This window comes from Papio anubis, chromosome 6 (genome assembly GCF_008728515.1).
Source record: "Papio anubis isolate 15944 chromosome 6, Panubis1.0, whole genome shotgun sequence".
Taxonomy (NCBI): Eukaryota; Metazoa; Chordata; class Mammalia; order Primates; family Cercopithecidae; genus Papio; species Papio anubis.
In genome coordinates, this window is record NC_044981.1 from 11132419 (window position 1) to 11149593 (window position 17175).

At 38.8% G+C, this 17175-nt stretch overlaps 1 long non-coding RNA gene across 1 annotated transcript in view; it reads left to right on the forward strand.

Moving 5' to 3' along the window:
- The first annotated feature begins 235 nt into the window (after window positions 1-235).
- LOC116275240 overlaps window positions 236-17175 on the forward strand; it is a 106722-nt gene continuing 89782 nt past the window's right edge. The window contains exon 1 of the long non-coding RNA XR_004184194.1: window positions 236-399. This is a non-coding gene — a long non-coding RNA (uncharacterized LOC116275240). The remainder of the gene's footprint in view (window positions 400-17175) is intronic.

The window sequence follows — 17175 nt, forward strand, 5'->3', positions numbered from 1 at the left end:
AATCAGCACTCTGTCTAACTCAAAGTTTCTAAAGATACCAATCAGTGCTCTGTGTCTAGTCAATGTAGTGGGGACTTGGAGAACTTTTATATGTAGCTGGAGGATTGTAAATGCACCAATCAGCACTGTGTCTAGCTCAGGGATTGTAAATGCACCAATCAGCAACCTGTCAAAATGGACCAGTCAACTCTCTGTAAAATGGACCAATCAACTCTCTGTAAAATGGACCAATCAGCTCCCTGTAAAATGGACCAATCAACTCTCTGTAAAATGGACCAATCAGCAGGATGTGGGTGGGGCCAGATAAGAGGATAAAAGCAGGCCGACAGCAACAGCCACGACCAACATGTGTGGGTAGTTTGCAGTAATTTGTGAGTTGTGGTTGCTTTAGTTTTTGTGGTAAGTTTTGGTTTGGTCAGATAAGTGTAGTTTTCATTTTTTGTTAACTGTAATATTCATATAGAGGGGCAGAGTGTTTCTAGTGAAACTAGTAAGACCACTAACCCGCTGGGAGGTGTGCTGTTTCTGTAGAGCTGTAACGCTCTTGGGAAAGGTCGGAAGTTTCATTCTTCAAACTAGCAAGAGTACAAACTTATCGAGACGAAAGGAAGAAATGCGGAGTCGTGCTGGGTTGTAGAGCTGTAATAGTCACCGGGAAGGTTTGTAGGTTTGCTCTTCAATCCAGTGTAGACCATGTGAGCCACTAAAAGGAAGAAGTTTCAGACATACCATGTTTAACTGTAACACTCACTGCAAGGGTCCGTAGCTTTATTCTTGAAGTCAGCAAGATAAGAAGTCCCCCAATTCCGGACCCATCACCAGTGCTTGTCTTAACTATATTCCTACCGATTGTGTGATAAATACATGATGTTTTGTTTTTTTATTGAGACAGCCACTCCTGTTGCCCAGGGCTGGAGAGCAGTGGTGACTTCAGCTCACTGCAACCTCTGCGTCTCAGATTTGAGTGATACTTCTGTATACAGCTTTCCAGGGTACGTGGGACTACAACAAGCATGTGTCGCCATGCCCAGGTAGTTTCCATATGTTTGTTAGAGAGGGGGTTTCACCATATTGCCCAGGCTGGTCTGAAACGCCTGGTCTCGTGATCCAGCTACTTCAGCTTCCCGAAATGCGGGTATGATAGGCATGAACCCCCAGGCCTGGCCCAATATTCTTTCTAATAAACCCCTTTCGTGCTTAAGTCAGCCTGTTGGTTGCTGTTCCCTGCTTCTAAGAAGTTTGTCATGGGTGGACCTTTCTGTTTTTTTCCTTTACTTTTTCTTTTCCTGTTTCTCTTGTTTCCCACCCACCCTTGCTTTTCTTTCAACAAAGTTTTGAACAAAATTTGAAGACACTGTTTGCTGCTTAACACCAGGAATTCAGGAGGTATTAAATATTTCGTCCTATCCGACCTTCTTGTGATTGGGGTTGAATATTTTTGTTCACCTGAATTACTAGTCATTATCATTGTGGCATGTTTAAGAGCTGAGGTTTCTTGAGCTATACCGACGTGTTTCCTGGTTTCTTTGTTCTGCGTTGGTTTTGTTTTTTGTTTTGAGTTAGTTTCGCTGTTGCCCAGGCTGGAGTGCAGTGGCACAGTCTCTGCTCACTGCAACCTCTGCCTCCTGGGTTCAAGTGATTCTTAGGCCTCAGCCTCCCAAGTATCTGGGACTACAGGCAACCACCACCATACCGGGGTAATTTTTTATATTTAATAGAGATGGAGTTTCACCGTGTTGGTCAGGCTGGTCTTGAACTCCTGACCTCAAGTAATCCACCCGCTGCAGCCTTCCAAAGTGCTGGGCTTACACGCATGGGACACCGCGCCTGGCAGATGTCTTTATAGAGTCAAATATACTGTTGGTATTTATTAAATAGCTCTTGGGTTTGTAGTCTTAAAAAAATCTCTGCCACCTTTGTAGTCAATTCATACTTGTATAGATTTTCTTGCAGGATTTAAATCTCTTTCATATTTAAGTATTTTGAGTTTGTTTTTAAACGATATAAGATAGTGTCCTGCGTTTATATTCTTTCACATCCACATATGGTAGATGCCTGGAATGTTTATTTTAGACGGGATGATTTTCCCCGTATTCTAGTCCCTGCACAGATGGCCGCATTTCTTTTGTTTCCTGGGCAAGTGTGCAGACATTTCTAGTTGACCTTTCATAAACAAGGCTCAGGGATGCGTGCCAGAGCTTGGTCCAATTTCTTTGCCTTCTGCAGTTTGGAGGTCACATCTGTCCATGTGAGCTAATACGCCAGGTCCTAGGGCTTTTATCAGTGCCAGTCGTAGTGAGCCACAAGGCACCAGGGATGCATCTTCTACTCACTGCTCTGGGTTTGATTTCTATCTTTCTTCTGGCTTCTGTCACTCCTGTTCTTTCTTTTTTAGCTGGATTATGAATACTGCAATGAGAGTAACTGCCATTATTGTTTTAGTCAGCTTCCTGCCTGTAATCTTTGGGGTAGTTGCTTTTTTTTTTTTTTTTTTTTTTTGAGACAGTCTCGTTCTGTCACCCAGGCTGGAGTGCAGTGGTGCCATGTTGCCTCACCACAACCTCTGCCTCCTGGGTTCAAGTGATTCTCATGCCTCAGCCTCCCAAATAGCTGGGACTACAGGTGTGCACCACTGGGCCTGGCAGATTTTTGTATTTTAGTAGAGACGAGGTTTTGCCATGTTGGCCAGGCTGGTCTCGAACTCCTGACCTCAGGCATCTGCCCAGCTCGGCCTTTCAAAGTGTTGGGATTACAGGTGTGAGCCACCTCGCCTGGCCAGCAGTTGATTTTCTAAACTGGAACGAAAGCGGTTCATTTGAGTTTAGTTTAAAGTATTGTTAAGTCTATGAGGCAAGGCTTTTTAGTGAACTTCGTGCATGAAAGAAAGTAGATTGAGAAACCTAAGGACAGAGTACCATGAAAGTGTATAGTGCAGGCAAAGGATCTTACATCATATTGAATTTGTTGGGATGATAAAAAAAACACCAAGCATTTTCTTCTGTAGGTGAGAACACTAGAAGTATCCAAGGCACCAGGGATGCGTCTAATTCTCACTGCTCTGGGTTTGATTTCTCTCTTTATTCTGGCTGCTGGTGACCTGCCGTTCTTTCTTTTTTAGCTGGATTATGAATACTGCAATTAAAGTAACTGCCATTATATCCAACTCCTCTATGGTTTGCAGTAGGAGACTATGGTCTGCTGTTTTTGTTGTAGTTTCCTTCTCTCTCTCTTTTTTTTTGTTTATTGACTTATTTTGCCTGCGTTGTGAGAACAGTGATTGCCATGCGGAAATTTACTTAGTAACAGATGAGAATCAAAGAATAGCTTCACATTTTCTTTCTTCCTCCACCCACCACCTCTTCTTTTCATAGATATTGATAGCTTCACATGTGGTAAAGAAAAAGAGTTCAATTTTTTATAAAAAGAATAACATTTCCTGTGCCAGAAGGTAGGCCAAGGAGAGCCTAAGTAATATGTAAATTGGGTAAAACGTAAGGTGTGGCTCTAAAGTTATACTACTTTGGAGGCCTCTTACGGAAGTAAATTTAATTTTCTTAGTCATATGAATTTCGTGCTGTTAGCAGTCTTTAGAGAAGCACCTGTTTCTAAAGGTAGTTTAGACACATCTGGAAATCGTTTACATATTAAAAAATATGATTTCAAGAAGTCTGCTTTCTTTTTTCTCTTTATCGGTTTTAAAAGTTGTCTCCATATAGGAGTTTAGTTTTGGCGGTGGAGGACTAGGTAATTCAGACCAGCTCTCCTTCATGATAACTAGTAAAAGCTAGATGCAATAGATAAGTTTTAAAATCATGAAGCGCTAAAGGGTCATAAGGATTTACTGGGCAAGATCTGGGAGAACACACAAATCAGGAGAGTGAGCCTCATATTTAAGGCTCTCTCTGTCCTGGGGAACATTTGCAGATCTTCAAAGGGCAACTGGAACAGAGTTGCAGTGTAAAAAACCCCTTGAGCCAGACAGGAAAAGCTGTGGTCTGAAACCTGCCAGGGGCAGAAGTCTTGGGAGGTACCCTACACCTTGGGAGTAGAGCGCTGAAGAGCTGGCCCAAGAAGGAAGGGTGAAGATAACGAAATGAGTCTTTATAAGGCTCATAGCCTCTCTTCGGGTGAATCTGCAGGCCTAGAAAATCTCAAACTCTAAAAGTAGAATAGGGCGAATCCAGATTGCTGATAGTGTCCCTGGGGTTACGGAGTAAGCAACAAGAATCTCCTCTGGAACAAGATATGTCATTCTAGGCCTCAAATTATTTCTACAAATAATTTTTCAAAACCAAGTGTCTAGCACGCAATTTTAAAAATAGCACAGCCCTACTTCAACATGGTAAAATGTGTGTGTGTGCATAGCAATCCAAAAGCCACCATCATACTTAATCTTCAAATGTTAGACACTTAGGGAACATTCTGCTAAAGTGAGGAATAAGACAAGGATGTCCACCATCTCTGCAATTGTTGAACATTGCACTGACATGTTAGCTAATGCAATTAAACAGGAGAAAACAATTAGAAGTACAGAATTGGAAAGGAAGAGACAAACTGTCTTTGTTCAGAATTTAACTGTATAGTTGGAAAACCCAAAAGAATCAATGGAAAAAGTACTAAAACCATAAGATAAAGTAGCAGCATATAAAATAAGCATACAGAAATCAATAGCTTTCATATATATAAAGTAAGCAGTTTGAAGAGAACACCCTATGTATAATAAAAATTTAAATACCTAGACAAACTTTAAGTTAGGCAGAACAATAGGAAAACTAATACATTCTTGAAGGACTTAAAAATTTTGAACAAATTGAAAAACACTATTTTTGAAGGAAAAATTCAGCGCGATAAAGATGATCTTATCAAATTTAGTGCAACCTTAATAAAAATCTCAGATACTTTTTTCCTGGAACTAGACAAGTTGATTAAAAAGTTTATATGAAAGAATAAACAACTGAGAATAACCAAGAAATAATTGGAAAGAACAGTAATGTAGTGTGTGGCTAATCCTATTAGAATGTAGTAAAACATTTTAAATCCTCTAAATTAAAGCAGTGGGATACTGGCTCAGGAAAAGACTTATAGACCAGTGGATCAGAATAGAATATACAGAAATATATGTGTATAAGGATAATTTAGCATATGACAAAGCAAGCGAAGTCAGAGGTTAAACATTAACGTTTGGGGAGCTGGATAGCTATACAGAAAAAGATAAAACTGTATCTTTTTCTTAAAATATACTCCAGGATAACTTACAAATGTGTTGGAGGTCTAAATGAAAAACGACAACAACAAAAAAATCCATGTAAGAACTAGAAGAAAACATGTATTTTATTTTTATAACCCAAGAGTGGAGATTTCTAACTATGACTAAAAAAAACTAGAGATAAGAGATTGATAAATTTGACAACACTGAAAAAAAAAAAAAAAACAAGGAAAGTCTAAGATAATTACAAATTGGGAAAAATTTGGCAACCTTTATTACCAAATATTAACATGCTTTAATATAATAAGGATTTCCTAAAAATTGAGACAAAAAGGACTCTCTTCTACACACAAAAGGCAAAAGTATGAATAGAGAGTTCACAGAAAAACATGCTAATCACCCTCATGCACAGTAAACAAAATGCATGTCAAAACTACTGAGACACTGTCTCATCTGTCAAATTGACAAAATTCCCTGACAATGTAAAATTTTTGGTGCAGCTGTGGTAAAAAAAAAAAAAAAAAAAAAAGGCCTTTCATACACTGCAAGCGAGGACATAAAATGGCACAAATTTTATGATGGGAAACTGGCAAATCAGTATATGCAAATTACATATGTATGTGCCCTTTGATCCACCAGTCATGCTTTCAGGATTTGATCTCACATATCCAGTGGCGATATACGCATACATGTGGTGCTATACTCTATGGCGTTATCTGTTATAGCAAAAGGCTGCAAAACAACCCAAATGTTTTTCAGCAGAGAATGGGTTGAATAAAAACTACAGTATATCTAGAAAGTGAAACAAGAAGACACTTTTCATTTTCAGATATGATGGAATAGTTAGAAAACTGATGCTTCCACTGAGAACAACAGAAAAAGAGAGATACGATTGAAAGGGATCTGTCTGAAGTCTTCAGAGAGTCACTGAGACAGCTCAGAGATAAAGGGTCAAAACCAGAGAGAAGAGAATCCCACTGAAGTGAGCCCAACGTTCTGAAAGCTGATTTTTCCCCTTGGCATTTGCTAATTCTTGGCACGAAGAAAGAAGCTGAGAGGCTTGGTAGAGACTTGGAAGGGCAGGAAAAGCAGCAGAATCCTCACAGTCTTACAGGTCTGAGGTGATAAAACCTGGAGTGTGGGGTTTCCAAATCAGCTAGGTTCAAGAAGTCTTGGTTCCAGAAAGAAGGGAGGTGCAGAGGAGTGACCCTGACATCTGATGGTTTCTCTCTGAAGTGCGTAGTGTTAGCCATGTAGGGCGAAAGTCAAGCCGGGAAAAGCAACTGGAAAGCAGAGTGGAATTTTAGCAGTCTTGTGTTGTAATGGAGATTAAAAAAAAAAAAAAAACAGAGTTTGGGAACTGACAAGGAGGTAGCATGTTATTATTTTTATTATTATTGTTTTTTTTTTTTTTGAGACGGAGTCTCGCACAATCGTCCGGGCTGGAGTGCAGTGGCACAATCTCAGCTCACTGCAACCTCCGCCTCCCAGGTTCACGCGATTCAAGGAAGTAGCATTTAGCAAATGTGCTAGGCTTTCAGTTGAGACCATTGGAAAGGGAGTGCATGAGGGCTAATCAAGCCTTACTGCAACCCAGCCTCCCTGATCTTAGTCCTTGATTGGATTGAGATAAACCGACCTTACTCCAGCAGCCTGTCAGACCATGGGGTAACCCTTCTCCAGAGGAAAGTAACTCCATCCAGAGCCTCTAGGCCCTGTGATCAGCATTCAATTCAAAATTAGTAGGATTCAAGAAAGAGGGTCAAGAGAAAAAACATGGTGAAATATACTCACATGTGTCCCAGATTGTTGTAGCTATCAGATGCAGACTTTAATTGTAATTATTGTGATCAAGAAAAGAAATTACAAAATGAAGAATTTTACTAGAGAACTGGAATGTATATATATTTTTAGAACTGTAAAGCTTTATTGAGAGAATTTAGTAAGTCAAAATTTCAATATACCAAGAGCATTTGTGGCTTCAGCTTGTCTTCTTTTTAAATCACAGCTGCCCATCCACCACCACGTTCTAGAATTCTAGTACACTGTAGGTTAGGCAGAATCTTCCTTTTCACACTGAGGCCATCTCCATACTCACTCCCACTCTTTCCCAGACCCATTTCCTGGCAGTCACCTTCCAGTTCAGTTTCCTCCTCACTTTCAGCTACAGGTGCTCCTCCTTCTCTCTCTTGTCCAGCTTCAATATCCTGACTCTCAGCTGGTGGTTCCTCTTGTTGAGATTGTTCATCATGGCCTCTGCGCAGCCACAGGTCCAGCTGGCCTGGAAGAATCTTGACCACTTCCTCTTCTTCTGGATCCGGATTTTACCCATGCACTCGTATTTTACGCTGCAGCTAGAAAATCGTGAAGTAGGGGCAGGGCATGGTGGCTCACGCCTGTAATCCCAGCACTTTGGGAGGCCAAAGCTGGCAGATCACTTGAGGTCAGGTGCTCAAGACCAGCCTGGCCAACATGGCAACACCCCATCTCGTCTAAAAACACAAAAATTAGCTGGGCGTGGTGGCAGGCGCTGGTAATCCCTGCTACTCAGGAGGCTGAAAAAGGAGAATCGCTTGAACTGAGGAGGCGGAGGTTGCAGTGAACCAAGATCACGCCATTGCATTCCAGCCTGGGTGACAAGAGTGAAACTCCATCTCAAAAGAAAAAAAAAAGAAAATTATGAACTAAAAAACCCCCTTGCTACCTAAACATGACCTCTGCAGGGTCAACTCCACCAGCTAATCTGGAATCTATATTTTTAAAAAAGCAAGTAGAAATTCTAGCACTGAAGAAAAAAAATACAGTTAATAAAAAGGAGAACTCAATAAACGTGGTTTAACAGCAAGTTGGTCACAGCCAAAGAAAGGACTGGTGAGCTGGAGATAGTCAGTAGAAAATATCTCAACTGAAGTACAGAAAGAAAAAAGGATGGAAAACACAAAAGTGTATAGGAGACATATGAGACATGGTCTATCATATGAAACTTTCTAACCTGTGTAATTGGAGTTCAAGGAGGGAGGAAGAAAAGAATGTGGCAGAAGCAATATTAGTAGAGATAATAAACAAGAATTTTCCAAAAGGGGTAAAAAATATTGAGTCATAGAATCAAAAATTACTAAGAACCTGAAGCCAAATAAAGGCAACAAAAACGACGCTTTGGCATACTATAATCAAATTAATAAAAATTAAAGGCAAGAAAATCATAAAAGCAAGTAGAGAAAAAAGATGCATTACTTCAAGGAAGCAATGATAAGATTAATAACTAACTTCTCAATGGAAGTGATGAAAACTAAATGATGGAATGACACTTTTAAAAGGCTGAAGAGCAACAACAGCCAGTGTAGAATTCTATATCTGGTGAAAATATCCTTCCAAAATAAAAGCAAAATAAAGATATTTCCAGAAAAACATAAACTAATAGTAATAGGAGTCTATGTCACCGATAAACTTCTATTAGAAGAAATGTTAAATGGAGTTATTCGTGTTTTGCATCACAATTGTTGTAGGGCTTATACAAATTTATACATGCATTAAAATTCATAGAACTGTATGCCAAAAAGTCAGTATTTCTTTTTTTAAAGGGGTTCTTTAGGCACAAGGAATGTGGTCCCAGATGGAAATCCAGAGATGTAGGAAGGAATAAAGATCAATAGAAAAAGTAAATATATCAGTAAATATAAGTGACTATTGACTATCCACCAATAATAATGTCTTTTGTGGTTTAAAATTAATGTTGAATTGAAATATACAGCATCCATAAAACAAAAGACAGCATGGGGCAAATAGAGAAAAGTGTGCTGAGGAAAGAACATTATCCAACAATAATGTTGGATATTGTGGTTTAGAATTAATGTTGAATTGAAATATATGACAGCCATAAAACAAAAGACAGCATGAGGCAAATGGAGAAAAGTATCCTAAGGAATGAACATATTTTGGGGAAGTGTAAGTACTAATTTGTATTTAACAGTAGTAAGTCAAAGATTCATATTATAATCTCTAACATAAGCACTAAAATATAGTAAAATATTTTATGATTGAAAAGCTAATAAAGGGAGAGACTATTAATAATTCAAAAGAAAGCAAGAAGGGAAGGAAAAACATGAGCTAAATATACAACAAATAATAAGTATAAATGAACCCAAATAGTCATTACTTGATATTTTACTTGAGGTAGTTTATATATTTATATTACTGAGATAAATATATAAAATACTCCCCATATAAATACATTAAATGTCCCAAGTAAAATATCAAGATTGTCAAACTGGTTTGAAGAACAAAACATAACTATATGCTACAATAAAAAGCTTGATTAATACTTTAATCAGTTTAGCTCACATTAATGGAATGGGCAAGGAGGAAACAATTCTAAACTCTTTTTATGAAGCTAGCACAATGTGTCAAGGAAATTGCAAAAAAGGGCATTCTTGAGTCAGTCTCTTTCATAGACATGGATGCAAAAATTCTAGACAAAATATTGGCAAATTGAACCCAGTGGTATATAAAAAGGATAATATGATACTGCCAATTTTGGTTTAAATAATTGCAAGGTTGGTTTAACATTTGAAAATCAATCAATGTAATTCCCCACATTAAGGAAAAAAAGGGAAAAAATCGTATGAGCATCTCAGATACGGAAGATACATTTGCTAAAAATTGACACCTATTTTTCATTAAACATTTTAAGCAAAAAAAACTTTCAGCAAATCAGGAATAAAATAGATTTTTCAAAATCTGATAAAGTACTACAAAAATGATTCAGAAAACACTATGCATAATGGTGAAGTACTGAAAGTTTTACCTTGAAAATGGAAATAACTAAAGAATGTCAACTCTTGCCATTTCTATCCTAGGTTGTACTGGAGTACTTTTCAAAAAGAAAAAAGTTGACGGTTAAATAAAAACTAATAAAATATTTACTTATGGGGAGGGTAGGAATAGGGTAGAAGGGACATGAATGGGAGTGAACCTCTGTGAAAATATCTTGTTATAAAACCCTATAAATATTTAACATAATTAAAATACAAAAATTAAACTTTAAAGGAGTGAAAATAATCAATAAAAATGGTAAATGGATGGAAACAAATGAACCTGTCTATCAAGTTGGTGCAAGAGTCATAAAGAGGAAGATATTGCAAGTGAATTTAGGATATGGTAATTTGACTGTACATCTCAGATAATATATTCTACTGATGAGAAGAACTACCAAAAATTCTCAAATGGTATTCAGTATCTAATTGTTAGTAGTAATATTGTCACTGTTGCTTGGAAACTGTTACATGAATATTCAAACTGTTACTTTGAGACTGTTATATGACAAACAAATAATTATATTACTCTTAAAAGGAATCGAGGTTTTCAGTGTACAAGAAATGAGATCAAAGGATAAAATAAGAGAAAATAAGTAAAACTTTATTTTTTTATTTAAGTCAAAAATATAACTATGAAGTTGTGGCTTTTCCCTTTTATAAAATAACACCACCACCATCTTATTTCCTAGCCTTGTCAAATAGGATCTAGATGCAATAATTACTCATAGCACTGGTCACTTCTAATATCCAGATTGTGGTCTCTCAGTACTGTTTCCAACATAAAGGAAATGAGTTTTTGGGAAACTGAATGATCCTAGATCTGGGGCAGGAAAACACTAGTTGGATCTAGGGGCACACTATTGCACCAGAAAGTGAGGAAGCAATCAAAGATTGGTGTGATTACATTTAAAGACCATAGGAATTAAGTAGAAGAAGCTCCCACTGGCCAAAAAATGGGAGAATTTGAGGTCACAAAGAGAATAATGACTGCGATTGATAGAAATATATCAAATATCTAAAAATCAGTAAGTTCAGAACAGGACAAGGATGTCACTCTTTCCATTTCCACATTGTACCATAAAACAAAAAAAAAAAAAAAAAAAAAAAAAAAAAAAGAAGGAAGGAAGAAAGAGAAAGAAGGAAAGAAAGGAAGATTGACATTGGTAAGTGAGAAGTAAAATTATTTATATTCACAAATGACATGATCTTGTATATTAAAAAGATCAAAGAATCTACTAAAAAACAATTAGAACTAATACACAAGTTCAACAGATCAATATAAAAAATCAATTATATTTCTATACAGTAGTAATAAATAGTTTGAAAATGAAATTAAGAAAACAATTCTCTTTACATGAGTATCAAAATGAATAAAATACTTAGGAATAAATTTAACAAAGGAAGTACAAAACTCAAAACTTGTACACTGAAAACTACAAAATAGTGTTGAAAAACATTAAAGAAGATTTAAATAAATGGAAAGATACTCCATATTAACAGATTGAAAGACACTATTGTTGGGATGGCAATATTCCAGTTCATCTACAGATTCAACACAATTTCTATCAAAATTTATATGTGCATGGAAGGAAACCAGAGTGGCCCAATTAATCTTTAAAAAGAACAAAATTGGTTACTCATATTTCCTGATTTCAAAACTTAGTACAAAACTATAGAAATCAAGACTGTTTTTTACTGTTATAAGGATAGACATATTGACCGATAAAATATAATTGAGAATCCAAAAATAAGCTTATATGCTTTTGGTCAATTGATTTTTGGCAAAGCAGCCAAGACAATTTCATGGGAAAAGAATAGCCTTTTCAACAAATGCTGAAAGAACTGAATAACTGAATATCCACATGCAAAAAAATCAATTTGTACCCTGAAATCTTACCATACAGAATAAAGTGAATCACATGTTTACATATGAAAGCTAAAATCATTAAACTCAGAAGAAAACACAGTAGTAACTCTTTATGATCTTGAATTAGGCAATGATTTCTTAGTTATGGCAACAAAAGCACACATGATAAAAGAAAAGATTGATAAATTGGACTTCATCAACATTAAAAACTTCTGTGCTTCAAAGAATGCCATCAAGAAAGTGAAAAAAAAAAAAAAACACACAGAAAATGTTCTCAAATCACGTATCTGAAAAGGGACTCATATCCAGACTATCTAAAGAATTCTTACAATAATAAAAGACACATAACCCAACTAAAAAGTGGGAAAAGGATTTGAATAGACATTTTTCCAAAGGAGATAATGAGTGCATAATGAGCACATGAAAACATGCTCAGTATCATTGGTCATTAGAGAAGTACAACTAAAACCCCCAAGGAAATACTGCTACACGCCCGCTGGAATGGCTGTAATAAAAAAAGACAGACAGTAACCAGTGTTAGTGAGGATGTGGAGAAAACTGGAACTTCATACCTTGCCAGTGTGAATGTAAAAGGTACAGTCCCTTTGGAAACGAGTTTGGCAGTTCCTCAAAACTTTAAACATAAAGTTACCATGTAACCTAGCAATTCCACTCCTAGGAATCTACCCAAGAGAAATGAAAACATGTCCACACAAAAATGTGTACATGAATGTTCATAACAGCATTACTACAATAGCCAGAAAGTGGATACAATTCAATGTCTATCAACTGATGAATAAACAAAATGTAGCATATCCACGCAATAGGATATTACTCAGCAATAAAAGAACTGAAGTACTTATATATGCTACAATATGGGTGAGTCCCAAAAACATGATAAGTGTCACAAAAGTCCACCTATTGTGTGATATCATTTACATGAAATGTCAGAAAAGGTTAATCTTTTTTCTTTTTTCTTTTTTTGCTAGACTTTTAAAAGCAAAAATCTTGGTTTTACTCATCAATTCTACTTTTTTTTTGTTTTTAAATTCCTTTTGTTTTTATCTCTACTATTATTTCTACTTCGTTTTGGTTAGTTTTGTTGTTTTTTCTTACTTTTGAGTGAAAATTAATTGGGTTTAGTTTCAAGTTTCTAAATTTCCAGTTGCTTTTCGAAGGGTGCTGTCTTAATTTAAAACATGAATATGAAGACAGACACCTTCTTGAGAGACCTGAAAATGTTATTTCCAAATTCCAAATATGGCACTGTATTATGCTGTTCTATTGAGATAATCAATCTGAGATAATTCACATTAAAATATGAAGTTGGATCTGCAGGAGAGAACATTGTAGTTAGTCTTGTAAATTTAAAAGTTGTCTTTCCATGAAAACATTAAGAAAAGCAGATGGCCATGTTTTCTTTCTATTATTCCTGCTTAAGCCTAGGATTATCCAAATTCCAATTTCCCAAAACTGCTAATACAAAAAAGGTATGTGCCTTCAAGAAACATCTTTCCTTTAAAAACCTCATCCCACTCATCCAAAATCTTATTAAAGTCATTTGACAGCCTTCATTCTTTTTTGACCAACCAGTTCCCCAAGCTCAACCAACTTTGTTCAGAAACGTTTTACATTTCTTACAATGTGGGAAAATGATTCATTTTAATTGAAGAGAGCTTGTTCGGAATTTTCAAAATGAAATTTGAGCTCAGACAAAGAAAGCCTCAGACAGAAAGCCTAATTTTTCATCGACTGCTGAAACCAGGGGACATAAAACGAATGTCTGTCTATGCCCTCAGCATTCATGGTTTCTGCCACGGAACTGAATGCCCATTCTTCATTGTTGATCTGTGACTCAGCCCTTGTGCATGAATACTTGCGTAGAACAGAGACACACAGCAGGGCAATTCTTCACTAGTTTAAATTGTTTATGGTGCCTTTTGTACCTATAATTCACAATTTAAACATTCCTTTTAAGTGCATTTGTTTATATGCTACTCAGGCTTAACAATGGGGCTTTTGAAAAGCTCTTATGTACTATTACACTACGAAATGTCTCCTTACCATAGAAAAGAAGGTGGTGGGGGAGTGGGGATGGGAATATGACCTTCTGCCCTGAGGACTTGTGCAAAGAACACAGACTGATTGTGGGAATCTGGGGAAAGAAATGATTCCTCCAACAACTGAAGGAGGAGTGTGAAACAGGTGCTCCAGTATTGAGGCTGTACGGGAGGAAAGGGCCTGGGCTCAGGAATGATGCAGAGCACGAGGTGCTTCACGAATGATGTCGTAGAATCAGGCCGGTGAAGCAAAGGTAAATGTGTGCCAGGCAGGAGAAACAGCAGGAACGATTTAGGAAGGTATGGCAGGTCTTGTGCGTGTAGAGGGGTTTCATGCAAGACTGAAGCAGATGTGGACAGGATGAGATGCAGGAGATGAGGTTCACTCAAGGAGGGTCTTGTAGGCCACACCAAGAGAGGGCATTGGGGTGCCCTTAGCGGGTGGCAGGATCATATCAGAATCGGGGGATGGTCTCCCTGAAGCAGGGTGGAGATCAGATGGGAAAGGGCAGGGTATGTGGAATCGGGGAGGTCAGTTAGGAGGCCCTTGCAGTTGCCCAGCTTGCAATGATGGCACCTGGCAGTAAGGAAAAAGCCATGGGAATAATGAAAGTGAGCAGATTCTGTGATGTTAGAGGTTCACATCTATTACTCTTGGCCGTTGGTTGGATATGGGGCCTGAAGGAATGGAATGATTTTCCTTTCAGGCTTCATAAGTTGGGTGGATGGTAGTGCCTTTTGCTAGGCCAGACCACCCAAGCAGAGGTTGTCTGCAAAATGCAGGCAGAGTGGTTATGCATGCTGGAAGGTGTGGGAAAAGTGGACTAGGCTTGAGACAGATACATAAAACAAGGCAAGCTGATCAAAAGCATGCTCAGCAGTCTGGCTCTAACTGAATATGGAGACTGTGACTGGCATGGTCTGCGTGGCTGTAGGATTTCTTCCTGGCTCATGAGAGAGGTGGGTGCTGACTGATGCCCTGGCTTGGGCAGATGTCCCTCAGATCAGAGCCAGACATACTTAGATGTCAAAGTGTCCCATGCAACCATAGTCAAGGGATGTCCACCAATGTAGGAATAGATAAACAAAACATGGTATAAACATATAATGGAATATTATTCAGTCTTAAAAAGGAAGGAAATTCTGACCCATGCTACAACATGAAGGGACCTTGAGGACATTATGCTACGATAGATCAGCTAGTCACAAAAAGACAATACTGTATGACTTCAGAATTCATAAAGACAGAAGGTGGAATGATGGTTCAAGGGCTGGGGCAGCGGAGAGTGGGGAACTGTCTAACAGGTTCAGAGTTTCAGCTTTGCAAGATGAAAGTGTGCTGGAGGTCTGTGGCATAACAACATGAATACAGTTAACACTACTGAACTGAACACTTAAAAATTTTTACCACAATTAAAAATTTAAAAAAATTTTAAGAAAGAAATGCTATAAGAAATAAAGAAGTTTTACTTGACTTACAACTACTCAGGAGGCTGAGGTGAGAGGATCTTTTGAAGCTGGGAGTCTGAGGCTGCAGTGAGCTCTGATTGTGCCACTGCACTCCAGTCTGGCGATAGAGGGAGACCCATCTCTAAAATGAATGAATGGGCTGGGTGCGGGGGCTCATGCCTGTAATCTCAGCACTTTGGGAGGCCGAAGCAGGTGGATCAACTGAGGTCAGGAGTTTGAGACCAGCCTGGCCAACAGGGCAAAACCCTGTCTCTACTAAAAATACAAAAATTAGCTGGGCGTGGTGGCATGTACCTGCAATCCCAGCTACTTAGGAGGCTGAGGCAAGAGAATCACTTGAACCCGAAGGTGGAGGCTGCAGTGAGCAGAGATTGTACCACTGCACTCTAACCTGGGAGACAGAGTGAGACTCCCATCTCAGAAAAATATAAAATTATAAATACATAAATAAATAATAAATAAATAAAATGAATAAATAAAACTTAAAAAATTTAAAAGTGTCCTATGGATGCCTCTGAGTGGATAGTCTGCTTCCTTCTTACCTTGTTTGCCTTTGCTGTGGCTCTGAGGCTGGCTCAGCCTGGTGTCTGCTCTCCTGTCACCTGTTGACCGACTTTACCTGTGACCTGGGAATTCACACCTGCCTCCTGCAGAGGACGTGATGTTTTCTGGGCCACTGCAGCACTGACTCCAGTAGGGAGGGCATCTGAGTTTGCTCTCCCCACTTGTGGTTGGTGAATGACACCGAGGACTGATTTCTCTTGTTCCCTGCAGAAATCTATCTTGTGCTATTTAGCAAAAGCCAGCTGCCAATGTATTTACACAACACCACGTTTTATTAAGAGCTGAGAAAGGCTCAATGATGCATTCAGCCTTTTACAAATATTTCTTAAGACGAACAAATCGGTACAAGAGGAACATAGGAGAGAAACAGGCCAGAGCTGCGATGGGTCCCTCAAATGCACATCGTAAGGTCTTGTGCAAGTAGGAGAAGTGAGCTTGCCTTCAACTCTGAGTGTCCTAGGGATCATAGCAATGAGAAAATCACCCATGGAAATTAAATCTACCATGCTCATTAGACTCATTCAATAAATGCTTGTTAGCGGATATCCTATTCCAGGCACTTTTTGACTGTGAGAACACGGCAGTGGAGCAAGGTTTCTTCTCTCGTGAGATCACATTTTAGGTGGAAGTAGAAAGAGAGAAAAAGGCAAGCGATGAGCATTCTGAGAGACTCTGGAGACCACAGTGTGCTGGGAGGTGGCTGGAGGGGACTTTGGAAGTGTAGGTGGCTGGGCTCTGGGTGACAATAAGGGGGCTCCTGAGTGTCCGGGAGGGGAGCCGCAGGGCGGCAGGGTGGCTGGTGCAAAGGTCTTGAGTGGAATGGCTTTGGCTTATCTGAGAGACCAAGAAGATGCTCCCGTGGCTGGAATGTGGGAGGTGAGGTTGAGCTGAGGTCAGAGGTCAGCGAGGCAAAGGGCAAAGAGGAGGACTGGCTGGGGTTGAGCAGGTGAGGCGTGGGATGTGGTTCTTGTTTGTAAAGGCTCTCCTGGCTGCTGCGTGGGACTTGCATTGTATCCGGCGAGTGGGGAAACAAGGAGGCCAGGTGAAAGGCCTTGGCTACTGTGAAGACAGAGACGCCTGCAGTTTGGAGCAGGCTGGTGGATTAGGTAAGCTCCCTTAGAGAGAACAGAAGGGGCCACAGAAGCAAGGCTTGGGCCCTGCAGCAACCAACACAGCGATTCAGGAGAGCTTGGC